Source organism: Pleurodeles waltl, chromosome 12 (assembly GCF_031143425.1).
Source record: "Pleurodeles waltl isolate 20211129_DDA chromosome 12, aPleWal1.hap1.20221129, whole genome shotgun sequence".
Taxonomy (NCBI): domain Eukaryota; kingdom Metazoa; phylum Chordata; class Amphibia; order Caudata; family Salamandridae; genus Pleurodeles; species Pleurodeles waltl.
In genome coordinates, this window is record NC_090451.1 from 3,244,427 (window position 1) to 3,257,258 (window position 12,832).

Consider the following 12,832-nt stretch of genomic DNA (forward strand, 5'->3'; position numbering starts at 1 on the left):
TGAAAGTTATTAATGCTGAATTAATTATGTACTAATGTTTTTAATTTGTATTAACATATCAAAATTGGAGTTATGTATTAGGAGTTTGTTCATTAAGCAGTAGGCCTTAGTTTAGCAAAGGTCTGTGCCTAGCTGCCTGGTCTCATATTAAACTGTCTTTTTCTAACGTGCAATGTGCTATTTTCCTGAAGGACATGAAACTGTACTTTCCCAGAAGCTAGAGATGTGTGTAGCTGTAGTAAATTCTTTCTCATGGGACCCTACTTGCTCAAGGAGACATTCTTGCTGAATGCAACAGTGTAATCTGTAACAGGTGCAAGGCTGCCTGGAGTAGGAGAAAACAATGGAACTACTGACTGTAGCGTAAAATGTAACTTTTCTTACCTGACATTCCAACCGATGAAAACGACATGAGAACTGTGGTTTGTGTAAAACTCTGGTGAAGATTATTGGACAGAGATGGCGATGCACCAATGATTATCCATTGAGGAATTAGGAGTAAATTAGACAGTTTTGATTTAACCACATGACCCGAGGAGAAATCAGGCATTTATTGGACATTCCACTCCAAGCCATTCTTTGCCATTCTACTGAGCCATTTAGGCCATTTCGTTTGAGACTTTGCCGTTTGTTCGCCCTGTTACTCTAAACCACCCTTTACTTATTCCTTACCTGATACTCACTTTTCCTCTATATGAGGGAAGTTCTTGTTCCTTAGCTATGCCATACTAATACTTTGCCCTGTCCGTTCTTTGCTGATGATGCAAACGACTGATGTCCCGAGGACGAAGACTGACGCTGTTTGCTGATCCGTTGGATGGGTAACTATCTGATGAAAATTGTAATTGTCTGTTTGCCTTTTCTTTCTAGGTACCAACTGCTCTTTGATAGAGGCCATAGTTAGATATTTTCCAAATTTGAGTTTGCTAAATTGTTTTGCATGAAGCCCAACATGCTGATGCTAATACGAGGTTATTTAAGGTGTTCACTAAAATCTGACGTAAATAGACAAATGACTGAGTTCTTGCTTTGTTGAACCATGCACTACTGAGACTTTGCTAAGTTGCTTCTTAATAATTATGTGTTAATACTGAGTGAATATTCTCTATGCATTGATTAATTGCGTTTCTAATTGCAAATCTGAAGAGTTACTAATGAGATGAATTTCTGATGAGATTAACAGAAATGACTTTAGATTGTAACCAGTAGGGAAATAAATATCCTAACACTTAACTAAATTGGTGTGGAAATTCATGACTGAAAGATCATGGTGTGTTCACTTTACTGACTCTCATTAAAGGTTATTGATTAGCATGCTGATTAGTTATTGCGATTGTTGTTGAGATATTGATCTATTGATTTGTGATGCCAAAAGTCATCTCGTACTGGGAAGTCCCCGAACCTGGTCTAAAAGGTTCATCGACCTAGGCGTGTCTCCTTGTAAGTTTACTTATCAAGGCTCTGACGCGCCTTCACTAATAAAAAGTAATCTGATCGCTTGCTGCGGAGTCATCGTCAACAAAAACTACCAAAATATTACTTCAATGTATTGTAATTACGACTGCCTCAGTTTTATGCATTACGTGAGTAGTCGGACAGCAATTTATTTAGCGCAAAAATATTTCTTGTTGATGCACGTACGTTTTTAAACTGAAGTGTCATAGCTGTAGCGGCAATACTCCCAGTTTAGGTAGTTTTATAAACTAAGTTTTACTTTCTCCTACTTAAAACTTTTTGCAGAACAATGCACATTAAATGGGAAGGCAGTTTTCCTTAATTGTGTACTATTTGCTGCCTAATGTTGACATGTAAGCACACCACCAATAACTGACACCTAGAGACTCGAAAGCGCCATACCAGTTCAATATTTGTATGATATTGCACTTTAAATCCACGTACAACTGAATTAAAGCAATCTTAGCTCATTTGAGGGTAGTGTGATAGTACATCACATATGGATAGAACACGTTTGGAAAGTGTAATTTTCATGATTACATTACATTTAACATATAAATTCAAGCTGAAGTAGGGATGGACAACAAGGTCGTATAGAGCAAAGCTGAAGAGAACAAGTTACCATAACAATCTGTAAATATATGCTCTTTATTATGTTTAGACAACTATCACCTAATAGAACGCATTTTGGCTACCATATTTTGTACTCCTGAAACATGGTGTTTTTGAAGATGAGGTGGCCGAGTGGTTAAGGCGATGGACTGCTAATCCTTTGTGCTCTGCACGCGAGGGTTCGAATCCCATCCTCGTTGGTTTATTGTTCTGTCTTTAGTTTTTAGTATGTGGTAGGGCTGGGTTAACCCTATTTTATGTGAAAGTTAAATGACATATCCCATGGTATTTCCGGCAGTACAACGGCTCAGTTTGGAAACACCGCTCAGTTGAGTACTGTGCTTAGGCATTACTGTAAACAGCGCCAGCCGGGTTCTGCTCATGAATCACAAAATCTTTCCTGAGGCGGAGGGTTGGTAAGTTGAGGGACGTAGATAGTTTGATTCCTTATCCTTAAAGAAAGAGAAGCAGCGCGTGTGGGACGCCAATGTAAGGTTTGTCTTCCTACGGACTCTCAGGACTGGCGCTCCCTGACACCTCCCATGGCCCGGGGCCAATCCTGACCTACTGAATGTATCACATGCCTGCTGCTGTTGGCGTTGACTTTCCTAGGATCACTTCACAGGCTATACACCCTTATTCTCCAACTCCCCTATACAACAGAACATCTCACTTCAGAAAGCTTACAGAAACAGTTTTGCACAGAGAAGTGTGGCCGAGCGGTCTAAGGCGCTGGATTAAGGCTCCAGTTTCTTTGGAGGCGTGGTTTCGAATCTCTCCACTGCCAGGATTTTTCAACTCACAAACGTATTTTGTCTGCATCAGTGTCTCACTCTCTGCCTTCTGCACCTACGATCCACATAGCGAGAGGTGAGACTATGTAAAGTGGTGACGTATATATATATAAGGGTAGCCAGACAGTGGGACCGAGCCTTCTTACTTTAAAAAACCACAACCTAAGGTGACAAGAATTGTATCGGTAAACAAACCAGCTGTCTTGAAGTCTAACTTTAGAGATGACGAGAGGGGTCACTGTGATGCTGAAAGTTCAGTGAGTGTAAACAGTAGAACGCTGTGTGATACGTTTCCTTGCAGTGATGACAGCTCGTGTTTCTAAAGCAGAGAGCAAACATACAATGGGGAAAAAGAATAAATAAGGAAAGACATATATTATATGCAGACAGTTATTATACTTTGCTTTTCACCTGTAACTCGCTCAACTGTTGGTGAATGCTGCGTTACCCTGCATAGCCAGGTCACCACAGCGGGTGTCCACAGTGTTTGGCCAAGTTACTATAGTTGTGAGCTTGTAGATGTGAGGTAGCGTGGCTGAGCAGGCTAAACTGGCTATATTTAGGCTCCAGTCTCTCTGGAGCAGCGGGCTTGAATCCCAACACTTTAAGTTTACTTGAACCAAATACTTTTGCAAAAAAGGTTCATGTAATAAATATTCATTAGGGTCGTGGTTGTGAGTATGACACTAATGGATAAAAGTGGGACTAACAATGCTACAATTCCTGAGACTACCACTGCACTAACAGCCTGGGAGAGGTTTGAGCTGGATACAAGATACTTGCATGAGGGAACTAACTCGAAAGGGGAACTATCCACTGATGTTTTCTATTGCTTGCTGAGTGAGTATGTTGACACAATGGATGCAAAAGATTGTTTTGTGTGTACACAGATTCCTGTTTCGGTACAAGAGGGGGTTACCTATCATAGACTGTCATTAACATATGGGATACGTTGTAGTCTGTTACTAACAAGATTCTATAACCAGGAAGAGATTCAATATTTTTACTCAAATCATGATCTTGTGTTTTCTAATGTGCCTATCATAGAGGATGTGAGTGGGGTAGCTAAGTACTATAGCATAAAGTTAGTTAAAGGATTCTTTCAGGCGACATTAACAATTAGTACATCTTATGCACACCACAATAATTTGACATGTTTGCTTACACCTGTAGAGAAAAGCTTTTTAGATCACAGGGAAGAGAGAAGAAGGGCATTGAAGGGTAAACTAGAGAAAGGATTACAGCAACGGGCCTTTGCTAGTAGTGACGGTTATAGTGCAATTAGAGAACAAGGGAAGTTAGCTTTAGACGCACTACATGTAGGAAAGCTTTGCATATCCAAGACCAAATCATACTATGACAATGTGTTTGTGGGAATGAGTGAATGTAAGCGTGTGTTTTTGTTTCAGAGTAAATGGACGTTCATGTTAAATGGACAGGATCCAGCAATCCCCGGGATTTATTATATATGTGGACTTAATGCTTATTACCGTCTTCCAAAGGGATAGTATGGGACATGTTATTTGGGGATAGTTTTCCCAAAGATATATCAACTTGACAATTTGAAAAGGTTACCAAAATTGTCTGAATTACATCGTACTAGACATAAGAAAGAGACTGCTGCTGGTGTAGTAGGAGACATATTTGGGACGATAATTTCTTCAGTGGGAGTTATTATGAACTCCATAAAGATTCAAAAGTTGTCTACTATTGAGGATAACATGCTGACAAACTTTTCAGGGGCTATACTCCTGATGGATACTGAACTTGCTGCTGAGGGGGCTATGACTTTTCAAAACAGGCTTGCTTTAGACATTCTTTTAGTGAAAAATGGCAGAGTTTGTAGATTGCTCAATGGGTGTAATTGTTGCGCTTACATACCAGATAATAGTAATGAGATTAGAAGTATGCTTACTAACTTGACTAGGGATAGTACGGACTTGAAGGATTTGAAAGAACCAGGTGTTTGGAAAAAGGTTGGGAAAGGATATGCTTCAGTGGGAAATTGGATTAGTAACATTTGGCATGGGATATTGTCTAAAATAATACAGGGGATATTGATTGTTATAGATTGCTTATTTGGATCATGGGTGGCATGTAAAATTAGTAAAAGAATAAAATTGAAGATGGTGAAAAATAATAGGAGGAGGGAAGACAAACAAAGGGAAAAATTATTCAGGGCAAGATCAAAGGGGAAACCAAGAAGGGAAGAGATTGATATGAGTGAATTTTAGTATGTAAAATTAGTAGGGAAGATTTGTGTGATGACAAGAGTCATCAGAGGAGGGATTGCTGGAGTGTGTCTTTTAAAATTAATATTAACATGAAAAGCTTACAATATATTGTGTAATGAAGCTGCATAAAAAATGTGTTAACGTAGAAATAATGCACACGTTTGAAATGTGCTTTCGGGGAGTGGCTACCAATGTATACGAAGACTAATGAAAGTTATTAATGCTAAATTAATCATGTACTAATGTTTTTAATTTGTATTAACATATCAAAATTGGAGTTATGTATTAGGAGTTTGTTCATTAAGCAGTAGGCCTTAGTTTAGCGAAGGTCTGTGCCTAGCTGCCTGGTCTCATATTAAACTGTCTTTTTCTAACGTGCAATGTGCTATTTTCCTGAAGGACATGAAACTGTACTTTCCCAGAAGCTAGAGATGTGTGTAGCTGTAGTAAATTCTTTCTCATGGGACCAAACTTGCTCAAGGAGACATTCTTGCTGAATGCAACAGTGTAATTTGTAACAGGTGCAAGGCTGCCTGGAGTAGGAGAAAACAATGAAACTACTGACTGTAGCGTAAAATGAAACTTTTCTTACCTGACATTCCAACCGATGAAAACGTCAATAACATGGGCCAATCAACGACATGAGAACTGTGGTTTGTGTAAAACTCTGGTGAAGATTATTGGACAGAGATGGCGATGCACCAATGATTATCCATTGAGGAATTAGGAGTAAATTAGACAGTTTTGATTTAACCACATGACCCGAGGAGAAATCAGGCATTTATTGGACATTCCACTCCAAGCCATTCTTTGCCATTCTACTGAGCCATTTAGGCCATTTCGTTTGAGACTTTGCCGTTTGTTCGCCCTGTTACTCTAAACCACCCTTTACTTATTCCTTACCTGATACTTACTTCTCCTCTATATGAGGGAAGTTCTTGTTCCTTAGCTATGCCATACTGATACTTTGCCCTGTCCTTTCTTTGCTGATGATGCAAACGACTGATGTCCCGAGGACGAAGACTGACCCTGTTTGCTGATCCGTTGGATGGGTAACTATCTGATGAAAATTGTAATTGTCTGTTTGCCTTTTCTTTCTAGGTACCAACTGCTCTTTGATAGAGGCCATAGTTAGATGTTTTCCAAATTTGTGTTTGCTAAATTGTTTTGCATGAAGCCCAACATGCTGATTCAAATACGAGGTTATTTAAGGTGTTCACTAAAATCTGACGCAAATAGACAAATGACTGAGTTCTTGCTTTGTTGAACCATGCACTACTGAGACTTTGCTAAGTTGCTTCTTAATAATTATGTGTTAATACTGAGTGAATATTCTCTATGCATTGATTAATTGCGTTTCTAATTGCAAATCTGAAGAGTTACTAATGAGATGAATTGCTGATGAGATTAACAGAAATGACTTTAGATTGTAACCAGTAGGGAAATAAATATCCTAACACTTAACTAAATTGGTGTGGTTATTCATGACTGAAAGATCATGGTGTGTTCACTTTATTAACTCTCATTAAAGGTTATTGATTAGCATGCTGATTAGTTATTGCGATTGTTGTTGAGATATTGATCTATTGATTTGTGATGCCAAAAGACATCTCGTACTGGGAAGTCCCCGAACCTGGTCTAAAAGGTTCATCGACCTAGGCGTGTCTCCTTGTAAGTTTACTTATCAAGGCTCTGACGCGCCTTCACTAATAAAAAGTAATCTGATCGCTTGCTGTGGAGTAATCGTCAACAAAAACTACCAAAATATTACTTCAATGTATTGTAATTACGACTGCCTCAGTTTTATGCATTACGTGAGTAGTCGGACAGCAATTTATTTAGCGCAAAAATATTTCTTGTTGATGCACGTACGTTTTTAAACTGAAGTGTCATAGCTGTAGCGGCAATACTCCCAGTTTAGGTGGTTTTATAAACTAAGTTTTACTTTCTCCTACTTAAAACTTTTTGCAGAACAATGCACATTAAATGGGAAGGCAGTTTTCCTTAATTGTGTACTATTTGCAGCCTAATGTTGACATGTAAGCACACCACCAATAACTGACACCTAGAGACTCGAAAGCGCCATACCAGTACAATATTTGTATGATATTGCACTTTAAATCCACGTACAACTGAATTAAAGCAATCTTAGCTCATTTGAGGGTAGTGTGATAGTACATCACATATGGATAGAACACGTTTGGAAAGTGTAATTTTCATGATTACATTACATTTAACATATAAATTCAAGCTGAAGTAGGGATGGACAACAAGGTCGTATAGAGCAAAGCTGAAGACAACAAGTTACCATAACAATCTGTAAATATATGCTCTTTAATTGTTTAGACAACTATCACCTAATAGAACACATTTTGGCTACCATATTTTGTCCTCCTGAAACATGGTGTTTTGAAGATGAGGTGGCAGAGTGGTTAAGGCAATGGACTGCTAATCCTTTGTACTCTGCACGCGTGGGTTCAAATCCCATCCTCATTGGTTTATTGTTCCGTCTTTAGTTTTTAGTATATGGTAGGGCTGGGTTAACCCTATTTTATGTGAAAGTTAAATGACATATCCCATGGTATTTCCGGCAGTACAACGGCTCAGTTTGGAAACACCGCTCAGTTGAGTACTGTGCTTAGGCATTACTGTAAACAGCGCCAGCCGGGTTCTGCTCATGAATCACATAATCTTTCCTGAGGCGGAGGGTTGGTAAGTTGAGGGACGTAGATAGTTTGATTCCTTATCCTTAAAGAAAGAGAAGCAGCGCGTGCGGGACGCCAATGTAAGGGTTGTCTTCCTACGGACTCTCAGGACTGGCGCTCCCTGACACCTCCCATGGCCCGGGGCCAATCCTGACCTACTGAATGTATCACGTGCCTGCTGCTGTTGCCGTTGACTTTCCTAGGATCACTTCACAGGCTATACACCCTTATTCTCCAACTCCCCGATACAACAGAACATCTCACTTCAGAAAGCTTACAGAAACAGGTTTGCACAGGGTAGTGTGGCCGAGCGGTCTAAGGTGCTGGATTAGGGCTCCAGTCTCTTTGGAGGCGTGGGTTTGAATCCCACCGCTGCCAGTATTTTTCAGCTCACAAACGTATTTTGTCTGCATCAGTGTCTCACTCTCTGCCTTCTGCACCTACGATCCACATAGCGAGAGGTGAGACTATGTAAAGAGGTGACATATATATATAAGGGTAGCCAGACAGTGGGACCGAGCCTTCTTATTTTAAAAAACCACAACCTAAGGTGACAAGAATTGTATCGGTAAACAAACCAGCTGTCTTGAAGTCTAACTATAGAGGCGACGAGAGGGGTCACTGTGATGCTGAAAGTTCAGTGAGTGTAAACAGTAGAACGCTGTGTGATACGTTTCCTTGCAGTGATGACAGCTCGCGTTTCTAAAGCAGAGAGCAAACATACAATGGGGAAGAAGAATAAATAAGGAAAGACATATATTATATGCAGACAGTTATTATACTTTGCTTTCAACCTGTAACTCGCTCAACTGTCGGTGAATGCTGCGTTACCCTGCATAGCCAGGTCACCACAGCGGGTGTCCACAGTGGTTGGCCAAGTTACTATAGTTGTGAGCTTGTAGATGTGAGGTAGTGTGGCTGAGCAGGCTAAACTGGCTAGATTTAGGCTCCAGTCTCTCTGGAGCCGTGGGCTTGAATCCCAACACTTTAAGTTTACTTGAACCAAATACTTTTGCAAAAAAGAATCATGTAATAAATATTCATTAGGGTCGTGGTTGTGAGTATGACACTAATGGATAAAAGTGGGACTAACAATGCTACAATTCCTGAGACTACCACTGCACTAACAGCCTGGGAGAGGTTTGAGCTGGATACAAGATACTTGCATGAGGGAACTAACTCGAAAGGGGAACTATCCACTGATGTTTTCTATCGCTTGCTGAGTGAGTATGTTGACACAATGGATGCAAAAGATTGTTTTGTGTGTACACAGATTCCTGTTTCGGTACAAGAGGGGGTTACCTATCATAGACTGTCATTAACATATGGGATACGTTGTAGTCTGTTACTAACAAGATTCTATAACCAGGAAGAGATTCAATATTTTTACTCAAATCATGATCTTGTGTTTTCTAATGTGCCTATCATAGAGGATGTGAGTGGGGTAGCTAAGTACTATAGCATAAAGTTAGTTAAAGGATTCTTTCAGGCAACATTAACAATTAGTACATCTTATGCACACCACAATAATTTGACATGTTTGCTTACACCTGTAGAGAAAAGCTTTTTAGATCACACGGAAGAGAGAAGAAGGGCATTGAAGGGTAAACTAGAGAAAGGATTACAGCAACGGGCCTTTGCTAGTAGTGACGGTTATAGTGGAATTAGAGAACAAGGGAAGTTAGCTTTAGACGCAGTACATGTAGGAAAGCTTTGCATATCCAAGACCAAATCATACTATGACAATGTGTTTGTGGGAATGAGTAAATGTAAGCGTGTGTTTTTGTTTCAGAGTAAATGGACGTTCATGTTAAATGGACAGGATCCAGCAATCCCCGGGATTTATTATATATGTGGACTTAATGCTTATTACCGTCTTCCAAAGGGATGGTATGGGACATGTTATTTGGGGATAGTTTTCCCAAAGATATATCAACTTGGCGATTTGAAAAGGTTACCAAAATTGTCTGAATTACATCGTACTAGAAATAAGAAAGAGACTGCTGCTGGTGTAGTAGGAGACATATTTGGGACGATAATTTCTTCAGTGGGAGTTATTATGAACTCCATAAAGATTCAAAAGTTGTCTACTATTGAGGATAACATGCTGACAAACTTTTCAGGGGCTATACTCCTGATGGATACTGAACTTGCTGCGGAGGGGGCTATGACTCTTCAAAACAGGCTTGCTTTAGACATTCTTTTAGTGAAAAATGGCAGAGTTTGTAGATTGCTCAATGGGTGTAATTGTTGCGCTTACATACCAGATAATAGTAATGAGATTAGAAGTATGCTTACTAACTTGACTAGGGATAGTACGGACTTGAAGGATTTGAAAGAACCAGGTGTTTGGAAAAAGGTTGGGAAAGGATTTGCTTCAGTGGGAAATTGGATTAGTAACATTTGGCATGGGATATTGTCTAAAATAATACAGGGGATATTGATTGTTATAGATTGCTTATTTGGATCATGGGTGGCATGTAAAATTAGTAAAAGAATAAAATTGAAGATGGCGAAAAATAATAGGAGGAGGGAAGAAAAACAAAGGGAAAAATTATTCAGGGCAAGATCAAAGGGGAAACCAAGAAGGGAAGAGATTGATATGAGGGAATTTTAGTATGAAAAATTAGTAGGGAAGATTTGTGTGATGACAAGAGTCATCAGAGGAGGGATTGCTGGAGTGTGTCTTTAAAAATTAATATTAACATGAAAAGCTTACAATATATTGTGTAATGAAGCTGCATCAAAAATTTGTTCACGTAGAAATAATGCACACGTTTGAAATGTGCCCACTGGGAGTGGCTACCAATGTATACGAAGACTAATGAAAGTTATTAATGCTGAATTAATTATGTACTAATGTTTTTAATTTGTATTAACATATCAAAATTGGAGTTATGTATTAGGAGTTTGTTCATTAAGCAGTAGGCCTTAGTTTAGCGAAGGTCTGTGCCTAGCTGCCTGGTCTCATATTAAACTGTCTTTTTCTAACGTGCAATGTGCTATTTTCCTGAAGGACATGAAACTGTACTTTCCCAGAAGCTAGAGATGTGTGTAGCTGTAGTAAATTATTTCTCATGGGACCCTACTTGCTCAAGGAGACATTCTTGCTGAATGCAACAGTGTAATTTGTAACAGGTGCAAGGCTGCCTGGAGTAGGAGAAAACAATGGAACTACTGACTGTAGCGTAAAATGTAACTTTTCTTACCTGACATTCCAACCGATGAAAACGTCAATAACATGGGCCAATCAACGACATGAGAACTGTGGTTTGTGTAAAACTCTGGTGAAGATTATTGGACAGAGATGGCGATGCACCAATGATTATCCATTGAGGAATCAGGAGTAAATTAGACAGTTTTGATTTAACCACATGACCCGAGGAGAAATCAGGCATTTATTGGACATTCCACTCCAAGCCATTCTTTGCCATTCTACTGAGCCATTTAGGCCATTTCGTTTGAGACTTTGCCGTTTGTTCGCCCTGTTACTCTAAACCACCCTTTACTTATTCCTTACCTGATACTTACTTCTCCTCTATATGAGGGAAGTTCTTGTTCCTTAGCTATGCCATACTGATACTTTGCCCTGTCCTTTCTTTGCTGCTGATGCAAACGACTGATGTCCCGAGGACGAAGACTGATGCTGTTTGCTGATCCGTTGGATGGGTAACTATCTGATGAAAATTGTAATTGTCTGTTTGCCTTTTCTTTCTAGGTACCAACTGCTCTTTGATAGAGGCCATAGTTAGATGTTTTCCAAATTTGTGTTTGCTAAATTGTTTTGCATGAAGCCCAACATGCTGATGCTAATACGAGGTTATTTAAGGTGTTCACTAAAATCTGACGCAAATAGACAAATGACTGAGTTCTTGCTTTGTTGAACCATGCACTACTCAGACTTTGCTAAGTTGCTTCTTAATAATTATGTGTTAATACTGAGTGAATATTCTCTATGCATTGATTAATTGCGTTTCTAATTGCAAATCTGAAGAGTTACTAATGAGATGAATTGCTGATGAGATTAACAGAAATGACTTTAGATTGTAACCAGTAGGGAAATAAATATCCTAACACTTAACTAAATTGGTGTGGTTATTCATGACTGAAAGATCATGGTGTGTTCACTATATTGACTCTCATTAAAGGTTATTGATTAGCATGCTGATTAGTTATTGCGATTGTTGTTGAGATATTGATCTATTGATTTGTGATGCCAAAAGACATCTCGTACTGGGAAGTCCCCGAACCTGGTCTAAAAGGTTCATCGACCTAGGCGTGTCTCCTTGTAAGTTTACTTATCAAGGCTCTGACGCGCCTTCACTAATAAAAAGTAATCTGATCGCTTGCTGCGGAGTCATCGTCAACAAAAACTACCAAAATATTACTTCAATGTATTGTAATTACGACTGCCTCAGTTTTATGCTTTACGTGAGTAGTCGGACAGCAATTTATTTAGCGCAAAAATATTTCTTGTTGATGCACGTACGTTTTTAAACTGAAGTGTCATAGCTGTAGCGGCAATACTCCCAGTTTAGGTGGTTTTATAAACTAAGTTTTACTTTCTCCTACTTAAAACGTTTTGCAGAACAATGCACATTAAATGGGAAGGCAGTTTTCCTTAATTGTGTACTATTTGCTGCCTAATGTTGACATGTAAGCACACCACCAATAACTGACACCTAGAGACTCGAAAGCGCCATACCAGTACAATATTTGTATGATATTGCACTTTAAATCCACGTACAACTGAATTAAAGCAATCTTAGCTCATTTGAGGGTAGTGTGATAGTACATCACATATGGATAGAACACGTTTGGAAAGTGTAATTTTCATGATTACATTACATTTAACATATAAATTCAAGCTGAAGTAGGGATGGACAACAAGGTCGTATAGAGCAAAACTGAAGACAACAAGTTACCATAACAATCTGTAAATATATGCTCTTTATTATGTTTAGACAACTATCACCTAATAGAACACATTTTGGCTACCATATTTTGTACTCCTGAAACATGGTGTTTTGAA

General features: G+C 39.1%; 2 non-coding genes across 2 annotated transcripts; both read left to right on the forward strand.

The window, feature by feature from the left end:
* Window positions 1-2,185: 2,185 nt before the first annotated feature.
* TRNAS-GCU (transfer RNA serine (anticodon GCU)) lies at window positions 2,186-2,267 on the forward strand. The gene has a single exon. It is a non-coding gene; the product is annotated as a tRNA-Ser (tRNA).
* Window positions 2,268-8,096: 5,829 nt separating this feature from the next.
* TRNAP-AGG (transfer RNA proline (anticodon AGG)) lies at window positions 8,097-8,178 on the forward strand. Its single transcript has one exon. It is a non-coding gene; the product is annotated as a tRNA-Pro (tRNA).
* Window positions 8,179-12,832: the final 4,654 nt, after the last annotated feature.